The sequence below is a fragment of the Alexandromys fortis genome, unplaced genomic scaffold (assembly GCF_014885135.2).
Source record: "Alexandromys fortis isolate MF-2015 unplaced genomic scaffold, M_Fortis_MF-2015_v1.1 scaffold_25, whole genome shotgun sequence".
Lineage (NCBI taxonomy): Eukaryota > Metazoa > Chordata > Mammalia > Rodentia > Cricetidae > Alexandromys > Alexandromys fortis.
This window is the reverse complement of record NW_026067904.1, coordinates 590,867-605,463: the sequence shown is the minus strand read 5'-3', so window position 1 is coordinate 605,463 and position 14,597 is coordinate 590,867. Positions and strand designations below refer to the sequence as shown.

Below are 14,597 nucleotides of genomic sequence, written 5' to 3'. Positions count from 1 at the left end.
TACTTTTCCCATCTGGTATCTGTTCTTAAAAGTGGTGTATCAAGGAATAGCCATGCATGTGAATAAGGGTGCACAGCAGGATTTGTAACAGCGGGTAGGGTCAAGGGGCCCAGAAAGATGCCACCAACCAAATCCCAGCCTGCCAGGAGTCATCAGCCTGCAACTGACAGAAGTACAGACAGGCAACAGCAGCATCCAAGACGGGAATTTGCAAAGGGATTCTGGGTTCCAGTGAGTGAACTTGTGATAGGGATGCCAGCAGGACCCTTAAGTCTCTCTTGCCAAAGTAAGTGCCATGGGGATGGCTTGCCAGCTAGTCTTCTCCTTCAACTAGATTAGCTGGAAAAGAATGACATGCCATATCCTCAAAGCAGTCCGTTTATCAATTGCTTTTAGACAGAGTATATCCTGGCTAAAAATCAGAAAGCATTTAAAGCCTGTAGTTTAGATATGTCACGAACCAACTCCAACGGGTAATAAGTAAGACAACATTTTTGTTAATTTTTATTTTATGTGCACGGGTGCTTTTCCTACATGTATGTCTGTGCACCACATGTGCCTGGTGCCCATGGAGGACAGAAGAATGTGTCAGAGTCCCCTGGATCCATAGCTGGAGTTACAGGTGGTTTTCTAGACGAGAACTCAGTGCTCTTAACCACTGAGACATCCCTCCAGCCCCAAGATAACATCCATTTGAAAAATAACAAGGGATGAGAGATGCCCAGTCCTCTCGTGCCTTGGCTTTATAAGTACCTCCCGTTCATTCTAGTTTCCGTACAGAGCAACCACCTCAGTCTTGGTTGACCATACTTTTCTGTCTCTGTTGCTCAGTCTCTCCAATGTACTCACCAAGTGAGAAGCAATTCTCTGACATCATTCCATTCTGCCTCCGACCACTCAGATTCCTCTTGTGGTGACTATCAAAAAGCAACAGCAGCCTCTGGTAATGCCAAGAGAAAATACTAGGTTCAGGAAGTCAAAACTGCAAGGTTCTCACCATGAAAGGCAACCACTCCCTTAACAACCCGTAAAGACATAAGCCTTGGCTTCAGAGAAGCCAGGCTTATAATTCACAGAGCTGTGGGATGCATCTAAAAACCACAAAGTACTATGCCTACACAGTACTGACGCACCGTCCACTTACTGGAGGTTTACACCTACACAAAAGCCACTTCAGCCCACGATAAGCAGTTAACAGGCCAAGCCCCCTCAAAAAAGTATTTCTGCAAAGACATTATTCACCTTCCCAAATAGGAGAGCTATAAGAAGAGCAAAAATTCATGCGTCATGAAAAGGTGAAAAACAAACCTGGAACATTCATAGTTGTCGCTTCAACAATCCAACTGAAAGACATACATCCTTCCATACATATTTGCCAATGCCTGTAACATCCTAAATATGTACAGATGCTGGGGGTGCACAGAATAAACAAAGAGGAATGTTCTTCCCTAGGAGCGCCCAGAAAGGCAAGGGACACACTAGGTTAAAGAGCCTTCAGGCAAGAGTGCAGATGTGTCCACCATGGTATGTGGGCCATAGAGGGCTTACTGGCAGAAGAAGTAAGCTTGGAAGATTAAAAGTAGAAAAGAATGGGAGCTCACCAAGGCCAGCTGGACTAGGACTGAAAAAGCATGGGATAAAACTGGACTCTCTGAACATGGCTGACAATGAGGACTGCTGAGAAGCCAAGGACAATGGCACTGGATTTTGATCCTACTGCATGTACTGGCTTTGTGGGAGCCTAGGCAGTTTAGATGCTCACCTTCCTAGACCTGAATGGAGGGGGGAAGACCTTGAACTTTCCACAGGGCAGGGAACCCTGACTGCTCTTTGGACTGGAGAGGGAGGGGGAGAGGAGTGGGGGGAGGGGGAAGGAAATGAGAGGCTGGGAGGAAGCGGAAATTTTTTCAAAAAAAAAAAGTAGAAAAGACAATGAAGGAAGCATCTCATTAGTAGTAGAGGCCATGGTGATTTTTGAAGATCTGACCCAAAACTAGGCATAGGTATTTATTTCAACAAATAAATGCTGCAGCAAAGAGCTGAGGGGCAGCAAACATCACGACACGCAAGGACCTTCTTCCCATACTGATTTGATAAGTTCTGAACACACAGCTCATTGCACTGTCCTAGCAAATCTCTGGAACCTCTCTTTTCAGTATGGTCTTAAAGGAGAAACAGGAAAGGAATGAAGCCTGTCATCTAGGTAAGTGGATGATCACAGTTTAACCCTATCCATGAACTCATTCCTTAGAAACCCCCAGCTTCTATTTTTCTTAATGGAAGGAGGTGGTAAACAGAACTGGAGTTGGATCACATTATCTGCCCAAGGAGACATACCGCAGTGAACAATCTGAACATGAAAGCAACATGAGATTTTCAGCACAGCCTTCACACTGCCGGAAGGATACTTCTACTATAGGCTCCTGCATGTTTCACACTCACGTCCAAAACTAAGCCTTGTTCTTCACTTCATATGCCTGGTCCTCCTAGAGGTGGCTGATAGCTATCCTACCAGTCGGAAATGCATGAGCCCTGGAAACCAACTTCCCCTTTCCTTCTGCCCCTACTTATCAACTACTATCAGTTTATTTACGGCGCTTCCCTGACTTCACGTTCCTGTTCAAATCCCTCACCTTCACTCAGAAGGCAGAAGCAGGTGGATCTCTGTGAGTTCGAGGCCAACCTGGTCTACAGAGCAAGTTCCAGGACAGGTTCCAAAGCTAGAAAGAGAAATTCTGTCTCGAAAAACAAAAACAAACAAACAAACCCAACCTCCCCTTTTAGGTGAGATCAGCGCCTATAGGCTTTCAAAAGGTCAAACCAGGCAGAGCATCGGAGTGATGAAGCAGAAGTCACGGTTTTTACTTGTTCAACCCAGAGTCACTGGAATACCCAATGTCCACTTTACTGGATCCCTTTAAATAGCGCTCAATAAAACTCACTTTTTCTTCACAACAAGAAAAGCAGTCACAGAGTCCGTTTAACTGCAGCAGACATCAGAGAGTAGGCTTCAGGGAAGGTCTGGCTCCCGCATAGAATCCTTAGAAATATCACTGCTTTAAGAGCCCAGAACCTAAAAGTGAGGCCTGTGATGACGGCACTCAAATCCCAAGCAAAGAAACTTAGCCTGACGCATTCACCCTTCACTGCCCAAGGAGGTACATCCCAAGGACCGTCAGTGGGCGGCATCCCTACTCCTATCCTCCTCCATCCTACACTGCCAGAAGGAAAGTCAGTAGGTGGAACGATCTGCATCTGCCAAAGCAGATGTAAGAAGGCAATTTTCAGAAGGATGTTAGTCTTGACAGTACCCTGGAACTCCGTTTTCCGATATAAAAGACAAAATATAGGGAAGATAAATCATGTCTCTCAGCCTCGGATCACAGAAACATTCTTTTCACCCTATTCCTTGAATTCGCCCCTCACACCACCTCAGAAGGAATAAATATACTCTGAATGAACAAACGGATGGAAAAATGAACAAACAGCAGGCTGAGGGGCCAGGACAGGAGCAACAGGAGAGGAAGAAGGTCCTAATCAAACCTTTCATTTAGTTCAATGCCTCCCAACACTAACACAAAATGCTGGGAACACACAGGTGTGCCCAAAGCGAGGAAGAAAGGAGCAGAGAGAAAAGCGCTCCCCTTCATCTCCTTGGCATGGCAGCTTTCCAAGTGTTTCCTGACATTAAACCATGCCTAGCAGCATACGTGCAAATAAAAACTTCACCGTTTATCATATCTAGTGCTCTGGGGCCTTATGATTTCTCTTCTCAGGAAAACCCTACCATTCATCTCCTTGATTAAAAATTGATTTAATTTGTCTTTCATTAGATAGGTACAAGGGAAAAACAGAGATTCCCAGAGATAACTCGCCCAAAAACAGGGCTGTGCTGAGCCCCAGCGACTGCACAGCCAGGTCCCAGCCCACTGCCGGGGAAAGAAAATTAAAAAGCTCACAGCGCGGAGCTGGAGCTCCAGCCAAAAGGAATTATCTTCCCACAAGTGTCTCTGCTGGATTTTGGTTAATAGAATAAACTTTTTAAAGGGAAGGAAAAGAAACCCCAAGGATATTTAACATAAAACTTAGAACTTCTCTATTTTTCAAACTCCCTTGCAGGGGAAAAGCAGAGAGGTCTTTATTCTCAGTCCTCCTTCTCAGAACTTCTCTCCATATGACGTTGTAAAATTTTCAATTTGTAGGGAGCATGGCTGAGGAATTCTAAGCCTTGGTGCAGGCTCTGCAGTGAGAGCTGAGGGGGGAGGAGCTGAGAAGGGGTGGGAGCAGCTGCTCACAAAAGTGGAACACAAAGTCCTCAGCAACAGGGCCTTGGGCTACAGGGCTGAGATCAAACCAGGCCCTCAGGCCTGGGGCAGGCCACTTTCTCCAGGCTTCAGGCTCCCACAGACAGGTGGTAATATGGAAAACACAGGTAACCTTCATTGTTCTGTCAAAGGACTCTGGGGTACCAAGGTCAGCAAATTACATGTACACACCCTGATTAAATGTTAGTGATATTACTCAATAGGCACCAAATAAATTTGACCCGATCTCCCGCCCTGTTGAAAAACCTATATTTTCCTATGACCCTCAAAATACAGACTGTGATGGTTGTTCTTGGTTGTCAACTTGATTACACCTAGAATTGACTAACGAGGCACACCTGTGCGTGGAGAGAGCCACTTTTAGTCTGAGATTCTAGGTGAGGAGACACACCTTTAATTCAGATCTTTTGAGGTGGGAAGACCTTCCTCCACTCTGGTCACGCCTCCTGCTGGTTAGAAGGTGAAAGCTTCCTCTAGGGTCTCCAGCCCTCTAAGAAGGAAGTTTTTGTTCTTTTCTTGCTTGCTTAGGCCTCCTTAACAAATCCTTTCTCTCACTGACGTTGGGTATACTGAAAAGCAGCTCAGACGTCTGGTCTTGAGCAATGAACAAGCACTCAATTCTTGGACTTTCCATTCATAGGCAACCATTGTTAGATTAATTTATAAATTATCCTAATAAGTCCCCTTCCTATATCGATAGAAATTCATTCTATAAACTGTTACTCTAGAGAGAAGCCTGATTAATACACAGACCAAACTCTTCACTCAAACCCTTGACCACCCAAGCCCCAGTCAAAGTCTGTGCTTCTTCGTCACCTGGCCTTCACACAGCCTTTTCTCCACCTCTGTGACTCCGCCTCCCAGCAGGAGGCTTTCTGCACTTGCCACTCCCTTTGCTTGGAAGGTCATTTTCTCCAAGCATTCAGCTGGCAAGTCCTACTCAGGTTAGAAGGTGAAGGCTTCCTCTGGAGGAGATTCAGTAGGGCATTGCTTTTTCAGCTGCCCTTCTCCCTAGTGGATAGTGAGGTTCCTAAGGATGGCAACCACACTCACCATCCTTAAACACACCTAACAGCCTGGACTACCTTGGCAGTTCACCTCCCAAAGCCAGTTGTGTATGTGCTGCCACCAGTGTCACCATCACCAGGGCCCCCAAGCCCTCACACGCCACTGTCTGAAACAGGCTCAGACTTTAACATGTTCACCAGAAGTCTGTGGGCACTTGCTATGGACATGGGGCTCCATAACTAAGTAACTAACATAGAGACTTCCCCGCCCTCCGCCTTTTAGAAGACAAAAAGGTCTTTTACATGAATACTCAACATATAAAAATCGAAAGTATTGCCAGGCAGTGGTGGCGCACACCTTTAATCCCAGCACTCAGGAGGGAGAGGCGGGAGGATCTCTGGGAGTTTGAGGCCAGCCTGGACTATAGAGTGAGTTCCAGGACAGTTAGGGCTACACAGAGAAACCCTGTCTCAAAAAGCCAAACCAACCAACAAAAAAAGTACCATAAGAGAGACAGCACAGAGGAGACAGTAAAAGTGGCCGAATAATTAAGCCAGTCTTTCCCTTACACCCCAAGCTGTTTCCGTTGCTCTTCATTCTCACAGACAGAAATCCTCCAGTATCTGCCCCCAAACTCCCACCGTTGCTAATCCAGATCAGACCTTCCAATATGGGTTTCCACCTGCTCTAGATTAATCCAGATTCTGTTTGTTTCTGCTCTGTGACCCTCTTCAATGCCTTTCTCGGGCATCGTTCATAATCTCCCCGCTTCTGCCCATCTCCTCAGCTGTCACAGATGAGCACTTGCTGTTTATTTTTAAGTTGCATTTATACGGAATGGTGATGTAGCTCCGATGTAAAGTGCTTGCTTACCACGCTTACCACGCGTGAAGCCCTGAGTTCAATCCCCAATGCAATGTGACACACCTGTAACTAAACCCCAGCACTTGGGAAGTAGGAGGAGAAGGATTAGAAGCTCAAGGTTTCATACCCAATTCAAGGCCAGTCAAAGTTAGAGACTCTGTCTCAAAAAAGGAAAAAAAAAAAAACGATCTTCATTCATTCAGGAAGACCTAGCCCACTGTGGGTGGCACCACTCCCTTAGCAGATATAAAGCAAAACACAGGCAGCATTGCTGTATTCGTTGCTCTATGCTCTTGGCCATGGATTTCACTGAGTTCCTGCCTGGACTTTCCTCAGTGGCGGACTGCAACCTGGAATTGTAAGCCAAATAAACCCAAGTTGCTTTTTGTTAGGATATTTTACCACAGCAACAGAAATGAAACTAGAACAACAGCCCTCAAGAGGGCGCTCTAAGTTCGATTACGTTCCAGGGAGACTCAGCACTGCGTCCCCATTCACTAGCACACAGGGCATTGACTCTGTAGGCCTGTCCTCGGGTCTCTGAATGCTAACGTTACTCTATATGGCTACCCACTCATTTCATCAATATGAACCTTTATGAACCAAGAAGTGTCCCCCCTATAACACCATGCTCAATGTCCTGTACATAACATGTATGATCAATGTTTATGATTGAATCCTTGGTAAGAAAATCAAATAATCCTCTTCTACTCAGGTATTTCAATACAATAGTGATAATAAATTCTCCAGTGTAGCCTGAGATCAGGCCTGCTCTTCTCCCTCCAAGTCTCTAATTAATTTAGTCCATCCCAGAGGACCCTCACTCATCTGAGGTGCTATCACAGTCTTCCACTACCAGGCCAAGAAACCAGTGTTGTAAAGCACTCTTTTAATGAAGGAACTTACTTCCTGTTATTATAGATTGAGAGGAAGAATTTCTCAAGGAACCAGAAATAAATGGAAGGGAGGAAAAGAACAGAAATTAATGAATATTGTAATTACCCCCTGAAGTTGCAAATCAGAACATTTCTCACTAGAAGACAAGTATGAAAAACAAGATAAGATGCTTCTGGGATGCATTCATGAAACAGCAGGTAACAAAACAGATAAAATGTATTTACAGTAACTCGCCAGGGACAGCTACCTTTCGCTAATAGCTATCAGACACTGACTACCACCGTAAAAATGATATTCTTCCCTTCCGTATTATGGAGTTACAATTATCCATGAGAACAGAGCAACACGGCCATTTTGAATGATAACTAGAGATAATTTTATATCCTTGCTTATTCCTAAATATCTAGCACAAGCAGATAAACAGCCAGATTATACCTCCCTATATTAAATTGCTTCAGCTAAAACCAGAAACTACCGTAGACTGGTGTCTTAAATAACAAGCATTTATTTTCTCAGCATTCTGGAGGCTGGAGTTTAAGATGTGGGTTGTAGACAATACAATTTCTGGGTGAGAGACCTCATCCTGGCTTGCAGACAGCTGCCTTTTTACGATGTCCTAACACAATCTTTCCCAAATGCAGTACAGAAAGCATGAAAGAAAGCACACAAGAAGGAAAGTAAGTGAATGCCTGCAGGCAAGCTCACTGGTGTCCCCTCTGCCAGGAACACTAAGGCTATGGTAACAAGGTCACACTCATAGTTAATTACTGCCTTTCTCCAAACAGACCCAGAGTTGGGACAAGGCTTGCAGTGCATTGGGGGGGACACATTTTCACACCCTGGAAGAACAGCCCACATATCACAAAAGGGAAGGGAAGGCTGGGAAGAAGTAACCTTGGAGACACTTGCTCACGAAAGGAGTGACCAAGATGGTGAACCTGTAGACCAGGCTGACCTCGAACTCAGAGATCTGCCTATCTCTGCCTCCCAAGTGCTGGGAGTGTATGGCTTTTTGAGTTTGTTTGTTTGTTTTTTAGGTACTGTCTTACTACGTAGGCCAGGCTAGCTGCAAACTCTCAAACTAGTGATCCTCCTGCCTCATCCTCTGTCCTAGTTTGATTTTCTTTAATGATAAACAATGATCAAAACCAACTTGGGGGGAGGGATTTACTTTCTTATGCTTAGCAGTCCACCACTGTAAAGCCTGTCACTGAGGGAAGCGAAGGCAGGAACCTGGGGGCAGGAACCTGGGGGCAGGAACTGAAGCAGATTCCCTGGCTTGTTCCCCTGGCTTGTGCAGGCTGCACTCTTCTGCAACCCAGGACCATCTGCCCAGGGGTGCTGCCAAGAGTTCACTGGATTCTTCCACAGAAACTGTTATCTAGAAAATGCTCCACAGGCCAATGTAGTGGAGGCAATTCCTCAGTTAAGGTTCCCTCTTCACAGGCGACTGTAGTTTGTATCACACTGACAAAGCTAGCCAGTGCATCCTCTCCAGTTCCTGGGATTACAGTGGTGTCCTGCATACCTAGCATAAATATATACTCGGGTTTGGGGAGGAAGACAGAGTTGTTTTGCAGGCTACTTTTCTTTTTCTATATAAGTTTAATTTTTATTATATTTTTTATTTAATTTGTGCGTGTGTGCTACATTAGTGAAATCCTATCTCAGGAAAAAAAAAAATAGGGCCACCATGATGGCTTAGTGGGTAAAGGTGCTTTCTGTCAAGCCTGATGACCATTTTCCATACCCGGAACCCACCTTCAAACTGTCCTCCTACCCCCATATTGCATTATGGCCTGGGGGTAGGAGGGGTATGGATTGTCCAGTCCCTCCTGTTCCAGCACATGCTAAGAGGTAAGGGACCCAGCAACCTCTCTGCCTCCAGATCCTCAGAGGACTCCGCTGTAGCTTAGGAGCTGCAATGTCTGACCAAAGCAACCCTGGTGAAATCTATTCCACAGTCCTCAGAGGTGAGGGACCAAGCCTCCTTAATAAACCTTGAGGTGGAAAAGCCCCCCTCTCCTGGCAACCAAGAATCTCTGGCTAAGCAACTCTTAGTGGAGTCTGAAGGCCTGGGACAGCCTTAGCTGTGAGAGAGAAGACTTTCTCTCTGCTCAAGCACTGCTGGAAGCTGCTACACAACCTCCCAGCCTCACAGCAGGTGCCCCCTACAATCTATAGCTTTTCTTCCTCGTCTGGACAACTGCCTGAGACTCACAGCATTGATCTGAGGACTTCCCCACACAACACCAGATGGAGCCCAACAGTTACACCCCAGATGAAGGCTTTCAGCCCTCATCACCCAAAGCCCTCAATGCTCGTAAAGCCCTGGGCCAGGCACAGAAACCTTCTAATAAACAACCCCAGGTATGTGTCTCTTCTCATAGCACCCCCAAAGAGTGCCGGTCAGATTAACGAGTGACAGATAGGACTTATGTATCATCCCTGCACAGCTCAAAAAAGTTACTAAAGAAAAAAACTACCTGAACTACTAAAGAAAAAAAACTACCTGAGACTGGGTTTGCTGCTTTATCAGGGAAAATATGGAAAGAAGCCAGACTGAGTGTTGCTGCATCAAAGACAGGATTTGGAAGAGGACAGTGGGAATGAATATATAGATATGATCAGGATACACTGTTGCATTAAAAAGAAGAAAGCCAAGACTGAAGAGTCCAGAAAGGAAACAAGTGCTTACCCAGGAATTCTACAAGCTAAGGAAGCCTGCTCCAAAAAGCAAGCCCACCAAAGAACACAATGGCTTGGTTCCAGTCAAGTCAGAAGCTGCTGAGTGACATAACCAAACTCTGTCAATAAAGTCTACAGCACTCTTTACTACAGAGCTGCCACTCTCAGAGCCCAAGCTCCAACCAGAACAAAATAGCAGCCAGCCAGGACTTCCTTCATTTGCATAGTGGGAATAGCATGGGGGTGAGGGATTTCCCAAACTGGCTAAAACAGGCGTTCCAAAATACCTCTGGGTGCTCCCCAGCCTACTGTCTCAGGCAGGTGGTTCTTCTGTTCCTGCCATGCCTGCTACACTCTCATGGTATACCCAATAAATTTGCTTCCTTCTAAGAGAAGAAAGAAAAAGAAAAAACAAAGAGGCAGAGAAAGATTTAACAAAGCAAAAATAAGCTCAAATGTGCTACCTGTGAAGACTTCGCGAGATATAGCCACATGCCCAGAAACACTGGTAACTACTAGGAACAGCAAAAAAACAAGGCCCAGAATCTGCCCTAAGCCTCCAAAGGAAGCACAGCCCTGCCAGCAACTGGTTTTCAAGCTAGTAAGAAGTACTCACTTCTGAGAAAATAGATCTATGCTGTCTCAACAGCCACAGGAATCTGCAGCAAAGTCAGGCTCTGACCCTGGCCCTGGGACTCAGACCTGTACTCTTGAGCACTGTGCATTGCTCCTTTCCTGCAAACAAGCCTTCCCAAATCAGACTTCTCCACCTGAGAGTGACTCTGCCAAGAACTGAAGCAGCCAGGACTGACAGTTCTTCCACTGCAGGGCCCACAGAGGAGCCTCCCTTTCTCCCACCATCACAGCCAACACTTAACCAGAGACTGAGCCAACTTCTTGGTGTTCTCATGAGTACATACTTACTCATGTGAGCTTCATGAGGAAGCATGCAATGGACTAACAAAGGTTCTCATCTGATTAATAAATTAAGTTGGCACTTAATTGTCATTCACATCAAGAAGCTCCATCTAGTCCACAATTTATTCTTCTCCACACAGACATGTATGAGAAGGGACATGAGCCCCAAAAGAGCAGTTCAGAGCCAGGCGATAGTGGCTCACACCTTTAATCCCAGCACTCGGGAGGCAGAGGCAGGCAGATCTCTGTGAGTTTGACGCCAGCCTGATCTACAAGAGCTAGTTCCAGGACAGGCTCCAAAGCTACAGAGAAACCCTGTCTTGGAAAAAAGCAGGAGAGGGGAGCAGTTTACCTTTCCTTCTGCCCCAAAGAGATTGCTGTTCACCACTTTTAGACTCTATGAAACACTTGTTGGCCTCTTTGGAAGGTTTCAGGTTGAGCGCCAGTCAGAGTAGATTGGCATAGAGGTCCTTCATGTTAAGCCACTCTGGAATGAACAAGCAAGCTAATAAACACAATGTGTCAGGACAAAGGTATAACATACTAAAATGCATTTCTGAACTAATTTTTACAAGTACATTCAGCTTTAATTATTTATAAGACTTCAAAGTAAAACCACACATGTACACCTGTAATCCCAACACTTGGGAGGTAGGGGCAAGAAGACTGAAAGTTCAAGGTCAGCCTAGGGTACATGAGACCCCGGGCCCTTGTCTCTAAATAAATAAAATAAAAAGGGGGAAAGGCGGCAAAATACTACAATGTTCTGTAAAACAAAGCATGCTTTGTTGGTGAACACTATGAATGTTATGGCTATTGATTCTTTGCTGAGACCAGTTTTAGGTTCCTGAGAGACATCAGTTTGGTAGACAAACAAACGGACAACCTAGAATTTACTAATGTAGTAAAACAAAGCACTCAGAATTCTATTTTTTCAATTGCTGGATGCTTCTCCTTGTCCCCAGGTTCGTACCTTCTCTAAGTGTCCTCTAGCTACTTTCCACCATCTTTTCTCTTGCCAAGAAGGATAGCGTTAGTCTGCATGGAGCTGCTGTAACACAATACCTGAAGATTAGCAATTCATAAAGAACAGGGTTCTCAGTTTTAAAGCTGAGAAGTCCAAAATTCAGAATTTAGCACCTGTTTAAGGCCTTTCTGCTGCTGTCCTCAATACAGAAAGAAACACATAGATAAAGGTCAAATGCATCCCTCAATCAGCAAGACATCCTAAAGTAACAGCTATAACCCATCATGAGAGCAGGGCCCTCAGAACCCAAGCACTTCTTAAGGGCTCCATCTCTCAGCATGATGGCACTGGGGTTAAGTTTCCAACACATCAACTTAGGGAGCCACATGCAAACTACAGCAAGGTTAGTCTGTTAGTTAAAGCTAACATGCAGGTTGTTTACTCAGCATGTACTAATTCACACAAGCCCTTATCATAGGTACCATCAGTACCCCACACTGGAGGTGAGGAAACAGACTCAGAAAGGTTAAGCCATTTTCTCAAGTCACAATGTTACTAAGAACCAGAATTAGAAAACAGATCTAACTGAAATCTAAGCTCTCCCTCTTTCCCTCACTCCTCCCTCTCTCTCCATCCCTCTCCATTCCTTTCCCTCTCCCTCCACCCCTCTTCTACCAAGACTAGCTTTAGTGGGCTGGAGAGAGAGCTCAGAGATGAAGAGCTCTTGCTGCTCTTTCAGAGGACCCGAGTTCAGGTCCCAGTACCCACACCATATCTGGCAGCATACAACTGTCTGTAATTCCAATTTCAGGCAAGCCAATGATGTCCTTTTTGGCCTTTATGGACACAGACATACACACATAAATAAAAAATGAACAACAGTCTATATACATTGCAGGGCAACAATGGGCTGGACCATAACTAGACTACTGCATGCCAAATCTTTGTGTTTAAAAGTTTTGAGATGGGGGGCTGGAGAGATGGCTCAGAGGTTAAGAGCATTGCTTGCTCTTCCAAAGGTCCTGAGTTCAATTCCCAGCAACCACATGGTGGCTCACAACCATCTGTAATGGGGTCTGGTGCCCTCTTCTGGCCTGCTGGCATACACACTGACAGAATATTATATACATAATAAATAAATAAATAAAATAAAATAAAATAAAAGTTTTGAGATGGTCTCATTTATTAGTCTGGCCTCAAATTAGCTATGTAGCTAAAGCTGGTCTTATATACGTTCTTTTACATTTAAAGGGGGATATGATATAGATATGAATAATTTGCATTAGTATAGATTTTGCTTTATTGATAGAGATTTAAGGTCAGTTTTGTTATATGTATCTGTATTTCTGATCTTGATTAAGGTATTGTGATTGTGTAGTTCACTTAAAAAGTAATGTATATAGATTGTTAATGGATAATCATTAATAATAGTCAAGTTTGTAGTCATGTTAGTTAGATTTTCTAGATATATAGATATATATTTCAGTTAGATCGGCATTCTTCATATCTTTTAAAGACTACGGAATATGCCATTTAATGTTTTAATAACTTAGGACTTTTCATGACAATGAGACACTCTGCTCCTGGCATCACCAATCTACTTTAAGAGGAAGATGGGCATCGAAGAGGATCCTTATGGAGTTTGATAGCCATTTGGGCAAGAAACTGCTCTTGCCTGGACTATTGCATAAACTGGACACAGAGAACCCGCAGAGAGAGGACTGCTGAACTTGCTTAAAGGTGAGATGATCTTTCGGGGTTCCTGATTCATGAAAGAGTCTGCAAGACATTCTTCAGGACAAGCAGATAGTGACTGCCTTTGAAATTTCCTGCTTTGTGGAAATGTCTGCTGGAAACTATGGGCCTGTAGGCTGAAGATGGATGCCCCAACTGTACAGAGGAACTTTGGGTGACTGTCCAGGCAGCGAGATGTCTCTGTCATTTCTAGAGCTTTGGATTTATTGTTTGCTTAGGTAATATTGTATCTTTCTGGAATCTTTGAAGGAGTTAAAGAATAGTTAGTTATAGTTATAGTTTTCCTTAGTTATGATATAGATTATTGTAATTTTTACTTGATAACTGTTTTGTTATATGTAATTTTGCTATGTTAAGTTAAAGCCTTCCTTTTTTTTTGTTTAAACAGAAAAAGGGGAAATGATGGAGGAAGGTCATTGGCTAATAAAGAAACTGGCTTGGCCCATTTTATTGGTTAGAACATAGGTGGGAGGAGTAAACAGAATAGGATGCTGGGTGGAAGAGGAAGTGAGGTCAGACTCTGCTCTGCTCCTGGAGAGACTTGACAGCTCTGCTCTCTGGAGCAGAGACGCCAGGCTCTGCTCTCCCAGGCAGCTCCGACCCAGGATGGATGGAGGCTAGAATCTTCCCAGTAAGCGCACCTTGGGGTGCTTACACACATTACTAGAAATGGGCTAAATTAATATGTGAGAATTAGCCTAGAAGAGGCTAGATAGAAATGGCCCAAGTGGTGTTTAAATGAATACAGTTTGTGTGTTATTTCGGGGCATAAGCTAGCAGGCGGCCGGGGTGCTGGGGACGCAGCCCCGCCGCTGCTCTTATTTCAACAAATACCATATTCTCCTGCCTTCACCTCTCAAGTGTTGATATTATAGATGTGCACCACCACACCTAAAGCTCTTAACTCTATCAAACTGCCCACCTGATTCACAGGAACTGAGGAGTGGGGCTTACTACTGTCATATATATAGACCAGCCTGAGTCACAGGAACTGAGGGGAGGGGCTTACTACCATCATGTATATAGACCTTACAGAGATAAATGCACAAGCTTTGGTTTGAGTCTCTACACTATTCAAAGCCTCACAGACTCTAACAACCATCCAGAAAATTTACTTCTATTCCTCACAAAAAATAATCTGGGAACTACTTAATCCCTGAAAATTTGGCGGGGAG

General features: G+C 44.5%; 1 protein-coding gene across 3 annotated transcripts in view; it reads right to left on the bottom strand.

The window, feature by feature from the left end:
* Sil1 (SIL1 nucleotide exchange factor) overlaps positions 1-14,597 on the bottom strand; it is a 245,648-nt gene that overhangs the window by 200,662 nt on the left and 30,389 nt on the right. Inside the window, exon 2 of one of the 3 annotated variants that reach the window (XM_050135037.1) lies at positions 11,053-11,187. The exons of 1 other annotated variant lie outside the window; for it this stretch is intronic. The gene's annotated coding sequence lies outside the window, so the exon portion shown is untranslated. Of the gene's footprint in view, positions 1-849; positions 941-11,052; positions 11,188-14,597 lie in introns of all 3 variants that reach the window. One more of the 3 variants, XM_050135038.1, reaches the window with a different exon arrangement.